This window comes from Neofelis nebulosa, chromosome 1, assembly GCF_028018385.1.
Source record: "Neofelis nebulosa isolate mNeoNeb1 chromosome 1, mNeoNeb1.pri, whole genome shotgun sequence".
Classification (NCBI taxonomy): Eukaryota; Metazoa; Chordata; class Mammalia; order Carnivora; family Felidae; genus Neofelis; species Neofelis nebulosa.
Genome location: NC_080782.1, coordinates 225203895 through 225221511, shown reverse-complemented (window position 1 = coordinate 225221511; position 17617 = coordinate 225203895). Strand labels below are relative to the sequence as shown.

The 17617-nt window shown below is 43.4% G+C and overlaps 1 protein-coding gene and 1 pseudogene across 1 annotated transcript in view; one reads left to right on the top strand and one right to left on the bottom strand.

Moving 5' to 3' along the window:
* The window catches only part of FOXO1 (forkhead box O1), a 98830-nt gene that overhangs the window by 25129 nt on the left and 56084 nt on the right, over positions 1-17617 (bottom strand). The window lies entirely within an intron of this gene.
* On the top strand, positions 8181-8279 carry LOC131489725 (U6 spliceosomal RNA; annotated as a pseudogene).

Genomic DNA, 17617 nt, shown 5'->3' with positions numbered 1-17617 from the left:
ACACAGCCAACTTCACAATGGACTCTTTACAAGATCATTGCTCCAGATACCAATAGGCCAGTCAGGGTTTCAGCGGGAGAAACACTACTGTAGACTGATCACCTCTGCTTCAACAGCTCCTGCTATGCAGAAAAAGGGTAATGATTTCTTATCAAACACTGACAGCACCTAAAATTCCTTTACATTGATGACCACACATCCGATTCCGGGGTGAAGGTGGACTGCACATTTGCTCTAAGGAAATGAACAGGGGAATGTATTTTCATGGGATCCAAGATTCTGCAGACAGTTGAGCACAGGTCAGGTGAACCCAAAGTTAATGCAGAAAAACAGGAGTGTGAAACCCCACCCAGCAAAGTGGATCCAACTAGCCACCAGTTTTTCAAGGGTTGAAGGTAAAATCTAAATGACAAGGATGTCCAGGTAAGTACAAAACTATCCTGGCTAGTTTGTCACGCCACAGCTCAAATCGCATCAGACGCCTTCTGGGAGCGTTTCATTTAGTACATGATTTTAACTAGTTCCATGTCTGAGACCAATTCAAAGAGGCACGACTTTCTTAATTCAGCCCAAATCCTTCAGTGTGCATCCACGTGAATCGTGAACCCCCTCCTCCTTGCTTCATGCTTGTGGGCCGGTCTTCCAAACGGATGCATCCACTTCTTCTCCCCTAACACCACTGCCGCTGCCATGACATGAAGGCCTTAAAAGAATAAATGTGGGAAAGCCCTCAAGCTAAAAACTCTGGAGCATAATCCATAAAGTAGTGACATCAATTTGCAGCACGGAGGCCAGCATTTTCAAATATTAATAAAATAGAACAAATCTCACGCAAAAGGGCAAGGACAGTACTACCTTGTAAAACTCTGGCATGTGTGTGCACAGGTACACCGAGTCATACTGTAAAATGGATTTCTTACTGTTGCTCAGACTGGGGAAAAAATGTGGAGAAAGCCACAGTAACAGAAAAAAATGTACTACTTCCTAGAGGACACGCTTTCCCGCTCTAGGAAAGGCTTGCTGACAAAGCCCAATCAAATGGTAGTACAGCTACCCCGGGGTTTCTGGAAACGTCCCATAACCTTCAGGGAGCTCCCACTCTGCACATGCAACAGAGGGGCCGCCTTCTCAGTGGCCCACTTGGCAGAAGTGATTCTTACAGCCTGGAACAAGGAAGGATGTACAAAGGGCTGCACAGTAACATGTTGGAGAATTTTTAACCAAGCAACTTCTGAGCACAACTTACCTTATCAACAGAATGAACATGACATGTTAAACCTTCACAGTCTGATTTTAAAGTACAATTCTTTAAGCCTTCCATCTATCCTTCCATCTTTCCTTTGGGTGGGTGCAGCTCAAGGAAACCATGGCACAGACAAGTGAGGAAAAAAATGAAATTTGGATTATGTTTACAGCCAAGGAAAGGAGGAAAGGAGACGCGTTGAACAATCCTCTACTGGAAACATTGCTAAAGTGTTTTTAAACTGAAGATTATACCACCACTTAAGATATTTTTTCTCTACTATTTTGCCCAGCATATTACAAAACTGCATCTAGGACTGAAATAGCAGATTGCCTCAAGAGCAAATGACAATATTTGTACCAGAAATGTTGGCAACCAGTGGCACAGATGGGTTTCTGCACAGCAATCTTCAAACTGGGGCTCCAAGAATAACTCCACCTACTGCACCAATGCTAAACTGCTGAATCCAAAGTCAGAAGGGCTCATTATTCCATATTTTCCCACCACCTCCTTCCCAAAGGCACGTGTACCTGCCTGACCTCCTCTGCCTGGGAAAAGGCTCAAAACAAAAAAGAAAATGAGCAGACCAGCGGGAGAAGTTCCTCAGGCATCAACAGTGCTGGATGGTCAATGATCCGCAGAGGCAGGACCCAAAAATAATGGCAAAATCCAGATAAGCCAGTTATTTACATGAATAGTTTTAATCTTCCCCTTCAAATACAAAGAATAAAAATAAAGATTTATCCAAGTTCCATCTTCTTTCCATGGTTGGGTACTTTGGTCAAACAAAAAGTCATTTTTGTTCAAAGAAACACTCAAAAATGGAGGGAGGAACTGGTACCAACCATAATAATTACTAGGGATGTTCCCGAAGGCTGTCAGTCAACACCTACAGCACAGCTCACTAAACGACAATTCGAATCTCCTTCAAGTGCTTGAAGAAAATAGCCACCTTCAAACAAAGGAGTTGGCACTTCCATAGTCTGCTCTTACTGACTGCCAACTGAGATGTGCTGTTCTTACCCTGTTCCTTTGCAATTTCTACCAAATGGTCTAGAAAGGCAAATTAAACAGAAGCCTTCACTTAAGGAGGCATTAATTATGAAACTCATCCAATTTAAAGTGTTGTCTTAGGCATACATCCCTACCTTTGAAAATGGCTAGGGGTTTGGTAAAAATGGAAATGAGCCTCTCTGCCTCTGTGCAGACCATGGGGTCTTCCATACAAAAGAGAACGAATGCACAAACTTTTTCAGGCTAGAACGGTGCTTCCCGGGGGGTGCCTGGGTGGCTTAGTCGGTTAAATGTCTCACTCTTGACCTCAGCTCGGGTCATGAGTTCAGGCCCCATGCAAATAAATAAATAATAAATAAATAAACAAACAAGCAATCTCAACAACAGTGCTTTCCAAATTACCTTCAAATTACATAATGCAGAGTACAGAATACTGTGTTTATTATGCTCCATAGCCTCACATCTCCTATGGTATACAGAAAGCCTAAAATTTCACAGAGTAAATTCAACTAACAGAAGGTTAGGGGTTCAGGCAAACCCAATCCCACATTTAAATAAATGTTAATTTAGAAGCACCTGGGTGGTTTGGTCAGTTACGTGTCCACCTCTTGGTTTGGTCTCAGGTCATGATCTCCCAATCATGAGATGGAGTGTGGAACCTGCTTAGGATTCTCTCTCTTCCTCTCTCTCTCTCTGCCCCTCCCCTACTCATTCTCTCTCTCTCTTAAAAAAAAAAAAAAAAAAGAATGAATGAATGAATGAATGAATGTTAATTTAACCCTAAAGAAACTGAAAAAGGAGGATTAAGGTAGGCGAATCTCGCACCTTTCCTCTCCAATGGTTTACCGTGTTCCTAAGACAGGCCCTGGCTAGAATTCCCTTAAGTATACTTCTCAGCAAGGTCAGGTATGCTGGAGAACAGAGCTCCACTTTCATTACAACACCCTGATTCACCAGAATCTGAATAAGCCAAGTGATGTCACAAGTGAAACTGAATTCTCTGCCAACCTTTTCATCTTCCACTGAGTTAGCTGGTGAAAATAAGGGTATTAAACCCTCCACAATTTGCCAAACAAATGCTCACAGAATCCCAAAGTCCAGACCAAAAAAAATTATAATAATAAGCTTTGAAATACATCTTCCTCCTTCTGTTTGAAGGAGTGGGGAACAGATTTGCTCCAAGCCAAAAAGTCACTCTAAGAAGACCCCCACTGAAAAAGGACTGGGGAATAGTATGATTATTTCCCCTTTGTCCATCTAATCTCCTCAGTCCACACTGGTAGAAGGTACCAGCCTGATCAGAGCAGTCTGATCGTCTTTAGAAAATTCAGAGTAAGCAGCTATGTATGGAGGTTTCCTTGGTAAAATAAAGGGCAGACCCCTCACTGTCAAATAGATGATGGTGACTCAGAAGTCCACTGATGCACACTGCCCAGAGGACAGTCAAGGAAGATCAACAAGCAATGACAGCAAGAGTGTTCAACACTAAAAGAAATCTCATCTATTCCCATCTACTCTCATAAACAGTTCGATCCAATTCTCATCAATTCTAAACAAAAAGAGACTGGCATGAAATTCACATTTTCTCCCCAATCAAGGCCCTCCCCACAAATACAGAATTTAAAACCAAAACAAAGACAACAGAAAAACTCACATAAACACAGTTAGCATTATTTTTAGAAACAACTTTCATTTCCATTTCAATTTACTTAAAATTCAAAACTTGCTAATAATAGAAACAGCATTTAATTGTCACTAAAACCGGAAGTTGCTGCAAAATAAAATACACTATTTCAGAGTCAAACTCAAGGATCTGTGTGTTGTAAAATATTTGGTCTTTGTTACTCTCTCAGCATTCAATTTGTAAAAAGGAAACATGTTCTAGTTTGGTTAATTAACCACTAACATAAGTCAAATAATGAGCGCGGCCGCCTCCTAAGTAAATCAGAATAGATTAACGGAATCCTTTGAGTGTATTCGTCTCAGAGCAAATTTCAAAGCCACCACGGTAACTCTGTCTGGAAGTTCAGAAAGAGGAAATGTGCTTCTGTGTGTCGACAGTAGGCGAGTCTTCAAGGAGCCCCATTGTTCCCGTGTGCTGGGAGCTCGGCTGGTCGGAACTGGCAGGAGTCGAGACAGGAAGAGCTGTCAGGCTTCTGGGGCTGGTCACCAGAGCACGACTGGACCAGGCCCGAAGCAGCAGATGGCTGAGGGGTGCTTGGAAACAACAATGTGAAGACGGAGATACAAGGAATCTAAAGAGCCGCAAGTCCTACTCCTTTGCCACAATCTGCAGTCAAGAAGCTTTAGCAGAAGCCTGCGATTCGGTCCTATGGCAGCCTCTCTCCGCTCTCTCCCCAGTGTTCATGGCCCTTACCCAACTCCTCCTGGTAACGACAGTATTATCTTACAACCCCTACGGCATGCCTGAAAACATAGCAGAGAGATTCAAAAGCCATCGTTTCGGTCCAAGAACGACTATTCCGGCACACTGACGAAGAGAAGCCCACTTAGATCAACAAAAAACCTATTTTCACAAAACAAGGAATTGGATGAAGCTAGTAACGTCTAACAACATCTAAGCCAAATGATGCAAACAAAACACCATGAGAGAAATTTATACCATGACTTAAATGGCACCAACAGGGAAATCCTCTCCTTGCTGAGACTCTTGGGTCCTTTCTTACATAATGACTCCTGGCAGCTACCGTCCCTAAAATAGCTTTCTTTCCAAAATGACCATTATCCAAAGGCCCACTCCTTCCAGAGCTAAACTGACTCAAGTTTTAGAGAAGCGTTCATCTGTCAAGGGTGTAGAACGAAGACAGGAGACTGCCTTCAGCTTGCCTGCAAGGTGACGCAGCTGGGAAGAAGCACCGTGTGTGGGAGAGGATACTGAGCTGGGAGCCAAGAAACCCTGCTCTATCTGGTGTCACTAACCAGCCAGGTGACCTCAGGCACAGCCTTAACCTGCTACTCACCCAAGAGTTTCCCTGGAGTAAACGGCTGGCCTCCAAAGACCCTTCGAATCCTGTAAGGGTCTGTGAGTGCCAAATAACAGGACCCCACGTTAGTAATCCCACCCAGTCTGAGGGAATACCGTTAGGGACCTGACCACGCTCTGCAGGACAGATACCAACTAACAGCGGCAGCCCAGCAAGAACTGAACTATGTCAACTCAAACGCAGAATGAGCGAAAGCTAAAGATGAACCAGACACAGCACAAACCCAGAAAATGCAACAGATAAAGCTTACCTTCCGATCTCCGCAGCACAGGTTACCCAGCAGTCTGAAAGTCTAGAACTTGCTGCGAGGGCTCAGACTAGCTGGGAAGCATGATGAGGAAGTGGTGATAGGCTGAAATTCTGTTCCAGTTTAAATAACATACCAAGAACTGTACTAAATACCTCCTGTGCGGCTTTTTGCAAGAAAATCAAATTGGGGAAGGAGGTGGGCTTAATTTAACTAAACATTTCACCCGACGCACGATAATTTTCGCTTAACATTCTGCTTCATGTACTGGCCAGCAAAATCCTCTTCTACCTAATGTCCACGGTCTTCTTCCTTTGATTCCTTTCTGGTTTCTAAGGTGGTAGGTATTACAAAAACTACAACGCAAAGGCTCAGCAAGACCTCTAGAGGTATGGAGCGTGACCGATGAAGACACAGGATGAGTCAGGCCACGAAGACTAGCAGTCCCAGCAGAAAGGGAGGACCACTCAAGAAGTTTACCGAAGTCTATTACTTCTGCTCTGCAAATCAAGTGAGAAACAAAGAGGCCCTGGCCCTTCTGCCAACCAGTTAAGGGGGAAGGGGGAGCCCTGAGAAACCCGAGACGGAACACTCGCTTCAGAAGAGGGCAAGCCGGCAGCTTGCTGCTGAAGGATGGCAGTGTTGTAGGAGAGTTTCCTCACGGCCCCCACCTTCCAGACACGCAGCGCTGCAACTGGGTCCAGGCACGGTCCAGCCAGGCAGCGGCTCATGGAGAAAGCAAGCCTTACAACAGGAAGAAACCATTACTGGCAATCACCCTCAGCCAAACTGAGCAACTGTGAGGAACCGAAGCCGCAGAGACCGCCAGGGGTGGAGGCGGTGACCAGCAGGGTAGCGTGCGGGGCAGCCCGAGGTGGACCGGCCCCGAACAGGAATCCTAGTGCTGTCCTGACCCAGCAGGCCAACCAGGTTCTGGGAAGGGCAGAGAGCAGAGTGGAGGCTGACACAAGAAACAAACAGCCAATGGGGCCTATGATCACAGAAGACGTAAAAGCATTAAAGGCCATTCACTCTGTAATTTCACTACTGTTTTGTTATTTTTGCCAACCGTCACTTCCCTGTGATGTGTGCTATATTTGATTGAAAAACGGGATGAAAAAGTCCGGGAAATAGTTTCTTTTTCCTCCTTAAAGGGCAGGATGAAATGCAGCTACTGAGAGACACCACACAGCGGCCCGCCTCTAAGAAGCCCCAAGGATCTCCTCCTGATACTCGGGCCCTGTGACATCTCCTCCCCTGCAGGCACCTAGGTAAGCTGGGCCCCAGATACCTGACCCACAGAAACTGTGACATAATGACTGTGTGTTATTTTACAGTGCTAAGCTTCAGGGGCACCTGGGTGGCTCAGTGAGTTGAGTGTCCAACTCTTGGTTTAGGCTCAGGTCAGGAGCCCGTCTGTGATTCTCTCTCCCTCTCTCTACCGTTCCCCCACTCCTGCTCTCTCTCGTGCTCACTCTCTCTCTCTCAAAATAAATAAGTAAATTTTAAAAATAAAAAAATAAACTGCTAAGTTTCAGAATACATTATCCAGCAATTGATAGCAAAAATATTCCATTTCATTAAAGCCTTCAATATAAAAATTTAAGCAATTTATGTATAAAACTATCCAACTCAGTAGCAGCTACTTTTCTTATCTTTGGGATCAAAGACTTCATTAGGACCCAGTATCCTAACAGAAGGACATAACGTGGTCAAGAGTTGATACTGTATATTCTTTCTTTATATTTATTTGTGATGAGGAACTGTATGTACGTGGTACAAAATTCAAAAGATCCAAAAGAAGACCTCATCATATTAGGTGTCTGCATAAATGTACCCCAATAAGGCCACCCTCAAATCCAGGGTCCCCCCACTTTCCTTGCTTAACTTTTTCCAAAGCACTTTTTATCCTTCTCTCCTACTGGGACTGTAAACTCTACATGGGTATGAATTCTGTGAGTGTTGTTTACTGCTGGGCCTCTAGCCCCTGGGACTATGCCAGGCATGGACTTGATATTTAGTATACAGTGACTCAATGAGTAAGAAGGAGATATGGTAAGAAAAGTCTTTGCATATTCCTGAGATGGCCACTGTTGTGGGAATTCATATATGATACTAGAATTAAAGTAACTTTTCATCCTGGATTTGTTACTTTTTATCTCTTTGAGAGTTCCAAAAGAAACAGGACTTTTCTACAAAAACACTGAATCTTGCCCTGGAACATCTCAGTGTGAAATCATCTAATGGGACTCCTGATTTCAGCTCAGGTAGTGATCTCACGGGTTCATGGGATCGAACCCTGCCGTCAGGCTCTGTGCTGACAGTGTGGAGCCTGCTTGGGATTCTCATTCTCTCTCTCTCGAAGGGAGGGAGGGAGAGAGGGAGGGAGGGAGGGAGGGAGGGAGGGAGGGAGGGAGGGAGGAAGAAAGGGAGGAAGGAAGGAAGGAAGGAAGGAAGGAAGGAAGGAAGGCTCTAATAATGAAGGCTTTTTTGTTCAATGACTTTTATGAAATACTACGTGCTAAGAGGTTCCAATGCATGTTTTACCTGAAGTCAAACATTAGATATTTCAAAGTGTGACCACATCATCTTTCCAATCACTGTATTGTTTAACCAAGTCTTATAAGTCTTCTATGGGGAAAAAAGAACTTTAAAATTGTAACTAACAAGAGAAGCTGTAATGTGCTTCATATACTAATATTGGACTGATACAGAGATTAACATGATCCCTGTGCAAAGATGACAAATTTATGAAGCATTTCACGTTTTGGGGGGGGGGGGGGGTACAATTTATAGTAAATTAAATGCACAGATCTTAAGAGACAGTTGAGTCTGGCTGTTGCATACACTCATGGAACCACCAGTCTGATCCAGAAGAGGACATTTCCATCACCCCTGAAATTTCCCTGTGTTCTTTTCCGATTGATCTAGCATTCTGCCAACCCCTCCTTCCGCCAACAATGGCAGCCTCTACTATGATTTTTATTCGCCATAACTTATTTCCACTATTCTGGAACTGCACATAAATGGTGATACAGTTATAAACAAAAAACAGGCTGCACATAAATGGTCATATAGTTAAAAAAAATAAAACCAGGGCTAACACACACACGCACATGTGCACACACATAGCCATGAGGCTGTGCATATGAGGGTGAAATGGAGTTAATCAATCTCTCTCTTATTTCTCATACCGTCCCCACTAGCTGCTGGCTATGTATTATTTCTCAGGGAAAACATGTAACTCTATAGCGAAGACGATTCCAAATTGTTGGTGGCTACAGGTCAACAAAGAAGTTAAAGCTTTCCAAGTATATTAAATGAAATAAATCATTAGGCTTGCTGAATGTTCACAAATGGACATCTTCATCCAACAACACTATGTATGTCTTACTCTTCGAAGCTGGAGGCACCATAATGTGCAATGCCTGTCTCATTTAAACCTCATGCTATTCTCACCTCCTCCTCCAACAGCTCTCAGAGGACTCAACTCCAGACAAATTAATTTGAGAACCTGTGTACCTGGTCCTCCATTTAAAAAAAAAAAAAAAAACTTATCAAAACTCAGGATACAGAGAATGTTCCTTCCTGCCTGCAATCTGCTTTGTGAATCAGGCCTACAGTACCTTGGAGGCAGTTACCTTAAATTTTGAAAAGCAACAGATCAATCCATATTTCAAAGATCCAAAACAAAGAACGCTCTCTTTTTGAATAGCACTGAAAGCAAGGCAGAAGAAAGGCTGACAGAAGGATGCCCTGATTTCTACATGCCTCAGGAACATTTTCTGAAGAGCTCCAATTCAGCGACTAGAACTCTAACATCAGGTGAGCCCTGCCTTGGATGTGAGCTACTGAAGGACTGACACTCTCACCCTGGTTCATCTTTCTGCAGTACTTAGCACAGCCAGGAAAACCAAACTTTTAATCACCAGAAAGAATCTACAAGCTATTCTCTCTTGTTTTACACTTTCAATAACCCCAATCCCCGTTTTCCAGTCCCTTTTATTACCTACTGCTTAACAATGATGGTGCATCCCTACTGTCCTGCCACGAAATATTAAAGGAGAACAGAGGGGGCATTTCTGGGTCTCACATTATTAAACACAATTAAAAGGTACATAGCTTGTGATATTACTAATTTAATAAGTAATAATTTCACAGCCTATACAACAATTATGTATACAAAACTGAACGCTGCTAAAGTATCAACTATGCCTCAAGAACAGAAGGCAGCATTTTGAATAGTACTATTTAAAATCTAAGATTCCAAGGAGGAGGAGTATAGAACCTTAAGTGACACATGTAATACAGTAATTAGAAAACAGTTCACTTCCAGGGTCATAGGCACCAGTTTACAATCATTCCAAGATGTTTCTGTTTTCTCCTTACGTAGGGCTTAAAAAAGCTTAGCAAGATAATTATACATGTAGTGGAGAAAAGCTTTTACCATTGTATAGTTTGCTTAAAAATATTTCAAGTTCAAATTTGAACCCTGGTAATACGTAATACAATCTACTGGACATTCCAACCTATGAGCTGGTTCTATTTATTCCACAGGTAAAGAAAAGGGGAAAACCAAGTTTTTTTTTTATTGTTTATAAAGAATCCTCCAGTAAAATCCACCGCAATATAACAAAAATTCAGGACTTTGGATCCTTCTGACATCCTCCTTTGCTCCTTAATTAGATGTTTCATTGGCTTTCAAGTGAAACTCAACTACTGGCTGTGAGATCGTTTACATTTAGTTAGACATTTTAAGCTGCTCTGTCATCATTATAGAGCGCTGCCTAATGAGGTCCCCTTAGACATGGCTGGCCTGACAAAAACCCACAGTTAATACTAAAATGATCCGAGATACCCTACTTTCTCTGAATTTGAAAAGGACTTAGTGGGTCCGCCTCCCTAAAAACAGGAGAGCCCTCCTCCCTAAAACAAAACAAAACAAAACAAAACAAAACAAAACAAAATTCATGAAGGGCTACTTCTGCTTGAAGCACTCCCAAGAGAACTGTGTAATCAAGCAGAGATCCTATAAATTCACATAAATTCCCAAGTTCAACTCTGAGTCCTTGAACATGGAATCTCCCTCCTTGACAGTGCACAAAAACTACACACTGATCACTTCTATGCTCTATGCTATTCTGGAGTTTAAGGAGGTGAGTGAGGGCAGGAGGAGCCCAGGGGAAGGCCAGGGCAGCAAGGGTGGAGAAGGAAGAAAAGGGTAGAAAGGAGAGGTGTCAGAAACACGGGCAGAAATGACCATGGGTCATAAAGAGCTGAGCTGGCTGCAGAGGGTAAAAATGGGTTGGTCAGTTTCTCCAGACTGTACGAATCCAACACCTTCATTTTGAGGTGAAGAAAACGGAGGCCATGATAACAAAGCCAGTAAGTGACAAGAATCAGGCCCCGGTTGCCTGCTGAGAGGGCAGGAGGCATAGACAATAACCAAAGAGGTAGAGCACCTCTGTACACGTGCTCACATAGCAACTTTTTGCATGCCTCACCCTCCCCTCTAAGAAAGAGCACAAGCTGGAGGAAGATACCTGGATAATACAACTGCTTAATGGGCTTCTATCTTCAATGGGATCTACAGGAGATCGTCATGTTTGTAATCTGGTTGAGATTTCTACACTCAAAAGGCCAAGATTAACTCCTCTCCCCAAATAAAGGAACACCATACTAGCTTTGCATCACAAATGGTATACATAGTACAGAGAAAAATTGAGACAGATGAAGAGGTTTAATAAATAAGTCAGACTTGGCTACAAATGGCAAAATGCCCCTTGATGCTAAACAGCTAAACCTGAGACAGCTGTTCTTTAGGGCCCAGGTCTAAAATAGATTTGATCCCTGAAATGGACTTTGTAGAGAAGAAAGAAGCCTAATCATTAACTTGGAGGGGGTCGAGTACCATAAATACTTGATACTTGAACGCGCACAGGAATCACCTGGCATCTTGTCCAAATGCAGGTTCTGAATCAGTATACCTGGCATCAAGACTGAGATTCTAACAGGCTCCCTGGTGAGGCTGATGCCTTCAGCCCAATCCATGGACCATACTTTAAGGAGCAAGGCCATAAAAAACATGAGGTATGAAAGTCACATTTCAAGGTATGTTTATTTCACAACTTGGTCTGCTAGCCACACAACAGTGACACGTTGAGTCTTTTTCCTTCTGGTGATTGACAGACTCCATGAAATGTCTACATAGTTTGGAGGTGGGTGGGGGAGGGAGTTTGTCCAATTAAGTATAAAAGCATTGTGATTATTTAACACAACATAATTTGCTCTGGGCTCAGGGGGGAATAACACAGTCTGTGTGTTTTGTCCTGCAACAAAGGGACAGTAAAGTTGATAGTTATGGAACCTGATTTAAGTCCTCTTGAGTGGCCAAATGGACCAAGTGTTCATTTGCATGAAAGCTCATCTTTCCTTACATGGAAAGGAAATTAACCCCCATTTGCTCTCAAATGGTCACTATACTGTTTTCCAGGAGTCCTGAGGCTTTTGTTCTGACACCTCACCAGAAAGCCCAGGCCAAGACAAGGAGCAGGGTTGCTCTAATCCAGGTATGCCATTAGGGGTAATTTCTTTCCATAGTCTGGTGAGCCTCAGTGAAAATGTAAGCCTTCGGAAGACTATCTTAAAGTCTTTGTGGGCTATTCCTCATATGAGGAATAAAATTTTACATTTATTTCTTTTCAAGAGACACAGAGAGACAGAGCGTGAGCAGGGCAGGGGCAGAGAGAGAGGGAGACACAGAATCAGAAGCAGGCTCCAGGCTCAAAGCTGTCAGCACAAAGCCCGACACGGGGCTCGAACCCACGAACCATGAGATCATGACCTGAGCCGAAGTCAGATGCTCAACCGACTGAGCCACCCAGGCGCCCTGAGGAAAAAAGTTTTAAAAACTAGCCTTATGAAGCAATGTGGCCTTCTTTGGAGATCTCGACTCAAATCTCTGCCAGTTACTCGTTATACGACCTTAGGCAAATTACTTAAGCTTTCTGTTTCCTCCACCATAAAATGAGGACAATAGCTACCCAAGGTTCCAGTAAGGTCACGTACTTTGAGCGTGGAGCAGCTCAGTGGCTGGCCCAGTGAGATTTAAGGGTAGGGTTATCACTGTTACCATCAGGACCACCTTCTCCAACTGACCCAACCAATCCCAGTTTGCCCTGTACTAAATACACACATCACTGGGTAGGTTCTGTTCTCAGCCAGCTTACATTCCAAGTCAGCAACACATAGAAGTCACACCCACTTTTTAAACATTGCTGATAATTCTTGATTTCTTTGTAATCATCTAAGCATTATGGTATTCAGGAAAGAAAGTCTACAAGACGCACAACCATTCTCTTCACTGTCCCCAGTGCCATCGCACCATCAATCCTTCCCTGTCTTTCTGGTCACCCTCATTCTGTTAAAAAAAAAAAAAAAAAAAAAAGCACAGCATCCCAAAGCACTCCATATCTCCCCCAGTACAGTGTAAGCAGGAATGGACTGCCCTTTTTCTGCTTAGTCCTGAACACATGGGGAGGACCATTTACTCAAAGCAAAACCCTGGAGGACCATTATTTTACAAATAAGTATGTGATTAATACTTTTGAGTCCATAGTCTTTCCATATATATTATCTCAATCAATCCAACAATAACTGTGTTTAGTATTTAGGACCACTATTCTTATTATCAATACAGATAAAGTCTCAGAGTTTGAGAGAAAAGACATGTTCCTGGCCACCCAACCTTTCTGTATGTTCTCTGATTTTCGAAGGCAGAGATCTCCCCAATAAGAAGGTGATAGGGAGGTGAAGGTATTTGTTATTGGAACCATCTACATAATTCAATTCCACACGATTCTGACAGAGACCACTGGAGCCCATTCTTACCAGTGTGAGCTGCGCCCCTCTAAGATATCAGGGTCTGTAAACCACAGCCCACAATCTGAAGACCCTCAATCATAGCTTAAACAAGATCTCCTGTGTCTGAATGGCAACACTGAGTCAAGGTTGAAGCCGAACCGCTGCATTCTCCCCTTGGTAAACGGTCCTGCCCTATTAAGAACCTTCCCTTGAGCTTGCATCGGTCCCCTTGCCAATTCAGGGCTGAAAAGAAACAGCCGGCCTTGGAGTACTCCCATGCATCCTGAGGGTCACAGAGGACCCCGTTCACGAATGTAAAAGCTCCTCTCTCTTCCTCTCCTCCCTCCCTGCCCCCATACATCCTTCTGGGGCTGAAACGGCCTTTTCAACAGAATTAGAGATGTGCTACAAAATCTTCATTAAGTAATTCAATAATGTGTATATCTGGTACTTACTCTGGTCCCAAACAGAAAGGAATGTGCCCAGAAGCCAGCAGGCAGAGCCACATTCTTCCTGTCACCCTGTAACAGCAGGCAGGCTAGTGGCGGGCTGGCGGGCACTGCTCTGGGGACAAGTCCCCAGACAGCACTGCTTTCCCAACATCAAAGGGCTGGATCTCCTCTTCAATTTGTAACTTGGATTTTCCTCAGTTTCAAATCATAGCCTGACAGATGTTAAAGTCTGACAGAGTATAAAATCATCCTCTGCCGAGTCAAGAATATGACAAGCAAGAGGGAACAACGGAATAAAAGAGGTCCCAGTTCAGAGAAGGGGAATGGAAATCTACCCACAGCAAGCAGGAGAACATGAAGCAGTGAAATTGGCTCTTCACAGGGCATTCGGCACAGTGGTGGTTATTCTGTCAAGTATTGTTCACGGAACATGGTGACAAATGGGGAAGGGCTGTGCCTGGCCAGTGGTATTTAGTTTAGTTTTTCTGTTTTCTTTATTTTTTAGGAGGGGCAGTCACAAATGATTCCAAGTTATTTTTAAATTTCTTTCCCTAAAAATTCTGATTGGATTCATGACCATTTCAACTGATACAATGTTATTTTCAAGAGGGAACAAAAACAAATTAATGAAATCAACCAGTCTGGCCCACTAACGTGGGGAGAAAAAAATCACGTAATGCTAAAACTTTAAAAGAAGACTTAGTACTTTCTTGAATGAGTTTTCAGTTATATTCACACAAACATGGCTCACAGGGTCACTATCCACCCAAATTGGTGGGGTGGTTTTTATAAGCTAAGTTATTCTTGCTTTGCCCTTTGTAATGTCACTAATTCTGGGCTACTCAAAGTGTGTCAGGGACCAGCAGCAGCACCTGAGAGCTGGTTACAAATGCAGGGACCTCAGGCTTCCCCCCAGACCTAATGAGTCAGAACCCACATTTGTACAGAGGTGATTCATGCACACATTAAAGTTTGCTAACCACCATCTTGCAAAACATTTATTATTTAAAAATCATTTAAGCCCATTTTAACAGCCCTGCCAAGAAAGTCTTCCCCAGAACAGGCCAGCCTTCCCCTAAGTCCCATTTATGGATGCTTCCCTGGTAACCAGGGGAATAACTCCAAACTTAAGCTTGTGTAAAATACTTTTAAAATAAACTCAAGGGGCGCCTGGGTGGCGCAGTCGGTTAAGCGTCCGACTTCAGCCAGGTCACGATCTCGCCGTCCGTGAGTTCGAGCCCCGCGTCAGGCTCTGGGCTGATGGCTCGGAGCCTGGAGCCTGTTTCCGATTCTGTGTCTCCCTCTCTCTCTGCCCCTCCCCCGTTCATGCTCTGTCTCTCTCTGTCCCAAAAATAAAAATAAATAAATTAAAAAAAAAAAAACGTTAAAATAAACTCAAAATCCTTCTTTTGATGTATGCAACATTTTGGGTGAGGGGAAACATTAAAACTATTACAAGCGTTCCACAAAACACCACACCTGCCACTATTACTACTGATGATCAAAAATGTACGCTAAACAAAAATAGAAACAGGTATCCACATTAAACCAACAATATCAACCGAGCAATAAATGTGGCAATAAAGATTCAAGTGAAGAATGTAATACAAAAAATGGTCTTCAAGGTCAAATTATTTGCAAAATTAGTCTTGTTGAGGAATATCTGCTACACAATTCAGGAGAAAAAGAACTCTGTCCTACTGCAGCATGGGGATTTTTCCCCACACAGCAGTCTCTATGCGCAGCATTTTAAACTCATTATCGAATTTAAACCTATCACAGCCTTAGACGGTGCACACTGTTTTAGTCTATGTTTTACTGATGCTTGATTTACATAGAGCCAAGCACTGGAATCTGCGGTGCACAGCTCTATGAATTTTTACATTTGTGTATCCCCATGCCACAACCACCCAAATCATTTCCAGCACCCTAGCAGTGGGTGGCCCTCTCACGCCCCACCTAGTCGGCCGCCCCTTCCCCACAGGTAAGCACTATTATGACTTCTAGCTCATACACTACTTTTGCTTGTTTATTGGAACTCATACAAAGGGAATTGTGCAGAACGTACCTTTTCGGGCCTGGCTTCTTCCACTGAATAGTCCCAGAAGGATCAGTGTGCACAGAGAGAAAGGCATGCCCTGCTGGGTGTGGAGAATAGTAAAACAACTCCAGTGGGGAGGAGAGTATCCTACAGCACGGAAGGCGCGCTGGTACAGGAGTCCGCAGGAAAGGAAGCTAGAAAGATGGGCCTTTCAGATGGTGAATGGCCTGGAATGCCAGTACAGACCGTCTGAAGGTGTGTGAGATAAATGCTCTAATTCGAGTAACATGTCAAGGGATCTGACATGGTGGCCCGTCCAGAGCAGAGTGAGGAAGAAGGACACTGGACGCAGCAAGCCCAGGGTAGAGGCCCAGAGATGAGACAGTAGGCACCACAGGGGAGAGAGGTGAGACCCCAAGGGAGTTTCATCCAGATGCTCCACCAAGGAGGCTGGAGTTGATGGGAGGAGTTTCCATGGCTCCAAAATCAGACTCTTGAAAGAGTGGCAGAAAGTGCTATTCAAAACATAATGAAGCAGTGGGGGGAGCTGGTTTTAGGGAGGAAGATGAGTTGGTCTGGTCACCAGCTGGTTGAAAATTAGACTAAAAGTTGGGGAGAAAGATGTGGAGAGGTAGATACAGGAGATTATGGGAGGTGAAGAACAAGACAGCAAGAACCAAGTGGTCTCCAGAAACCACGTGTTGTCAAGGCACCGGGCTAAATCCGGTGAGAAGAGAGACCATCACAAAACAGCCTGAGGTACAGGAGTGAATGAACCCTGGGGAACACTCACTCAGAATAAGAAAAAGGAGTCTTGCAAAAAAAAGGGCCAGGGATAGGACAGGAGTGGGATAAAAACCGAAAAATGGGAGCATAAATTTAGCAACAATTCCTGCAATCAGCATTCGATTTAAGGACACTTTTTCTCCAGTACAACCACTAGAAATGCTGACACAGGTTCTCCAAGAAAACACAAGGTACTTCAGAAGCTTCATTAACTCTTTCTAGCATCTTCAAGGTATTACTTTGCAAATTACTGTCTGGGTATGCTAAACTTAGTAAATTATTGTTTGGGTAGACTAAATACCAACCTAGTATTCAGAAAGAGTTAATGGAGCTGCCGAACTGTCTCATTTACTCCTGAGGTACTTTTCTTCTTCAAGACTCTAACTCAATTTGCATATCACCAACGATGATTAAAAGGCAATCCAAGAAACTGGGCATTCAAATTTCTGTCCAAATCAGATCTAACAGATCCAATACTTAATTTAGATTTCCTAATCGTCACAGATTATAGATGATTAGCAACCAATCAACAGTGGTCCTGCCTAAAGAAATCCACTACAAATAAAAGCTGAAAAGAGAGAAAATCCTAGATCAATGCCTGCACAGGAACGAGGTCTGAAAACATGAGCCCGAGCCACGTCCAGTCTGTGCCTAAAATTATCCCACAGGCACAGATTATAACTCAATCCGCCTCCTGTTTGCCTTCACTGCATTTGTCTCCCTCCCCCTTTACCAGACTACAACTTCTACCAAATGACAAATGATAAACTGGTTTGCTAAAGCCCCGCCTATGGGAGATATTAAATAAGAACCCCTAAGATGAGGCATGCTTCTTTTCTCTAAATGATGACAGGAGATATAATATGAAAAGAGGAATTTAGCTTTTGACTTGAAGCTAATTAAAAACAAATTTTTTTTATGTTTATTCATTTCTGAAAGACAGAGAGACAGAGCACGAGTAGGGGT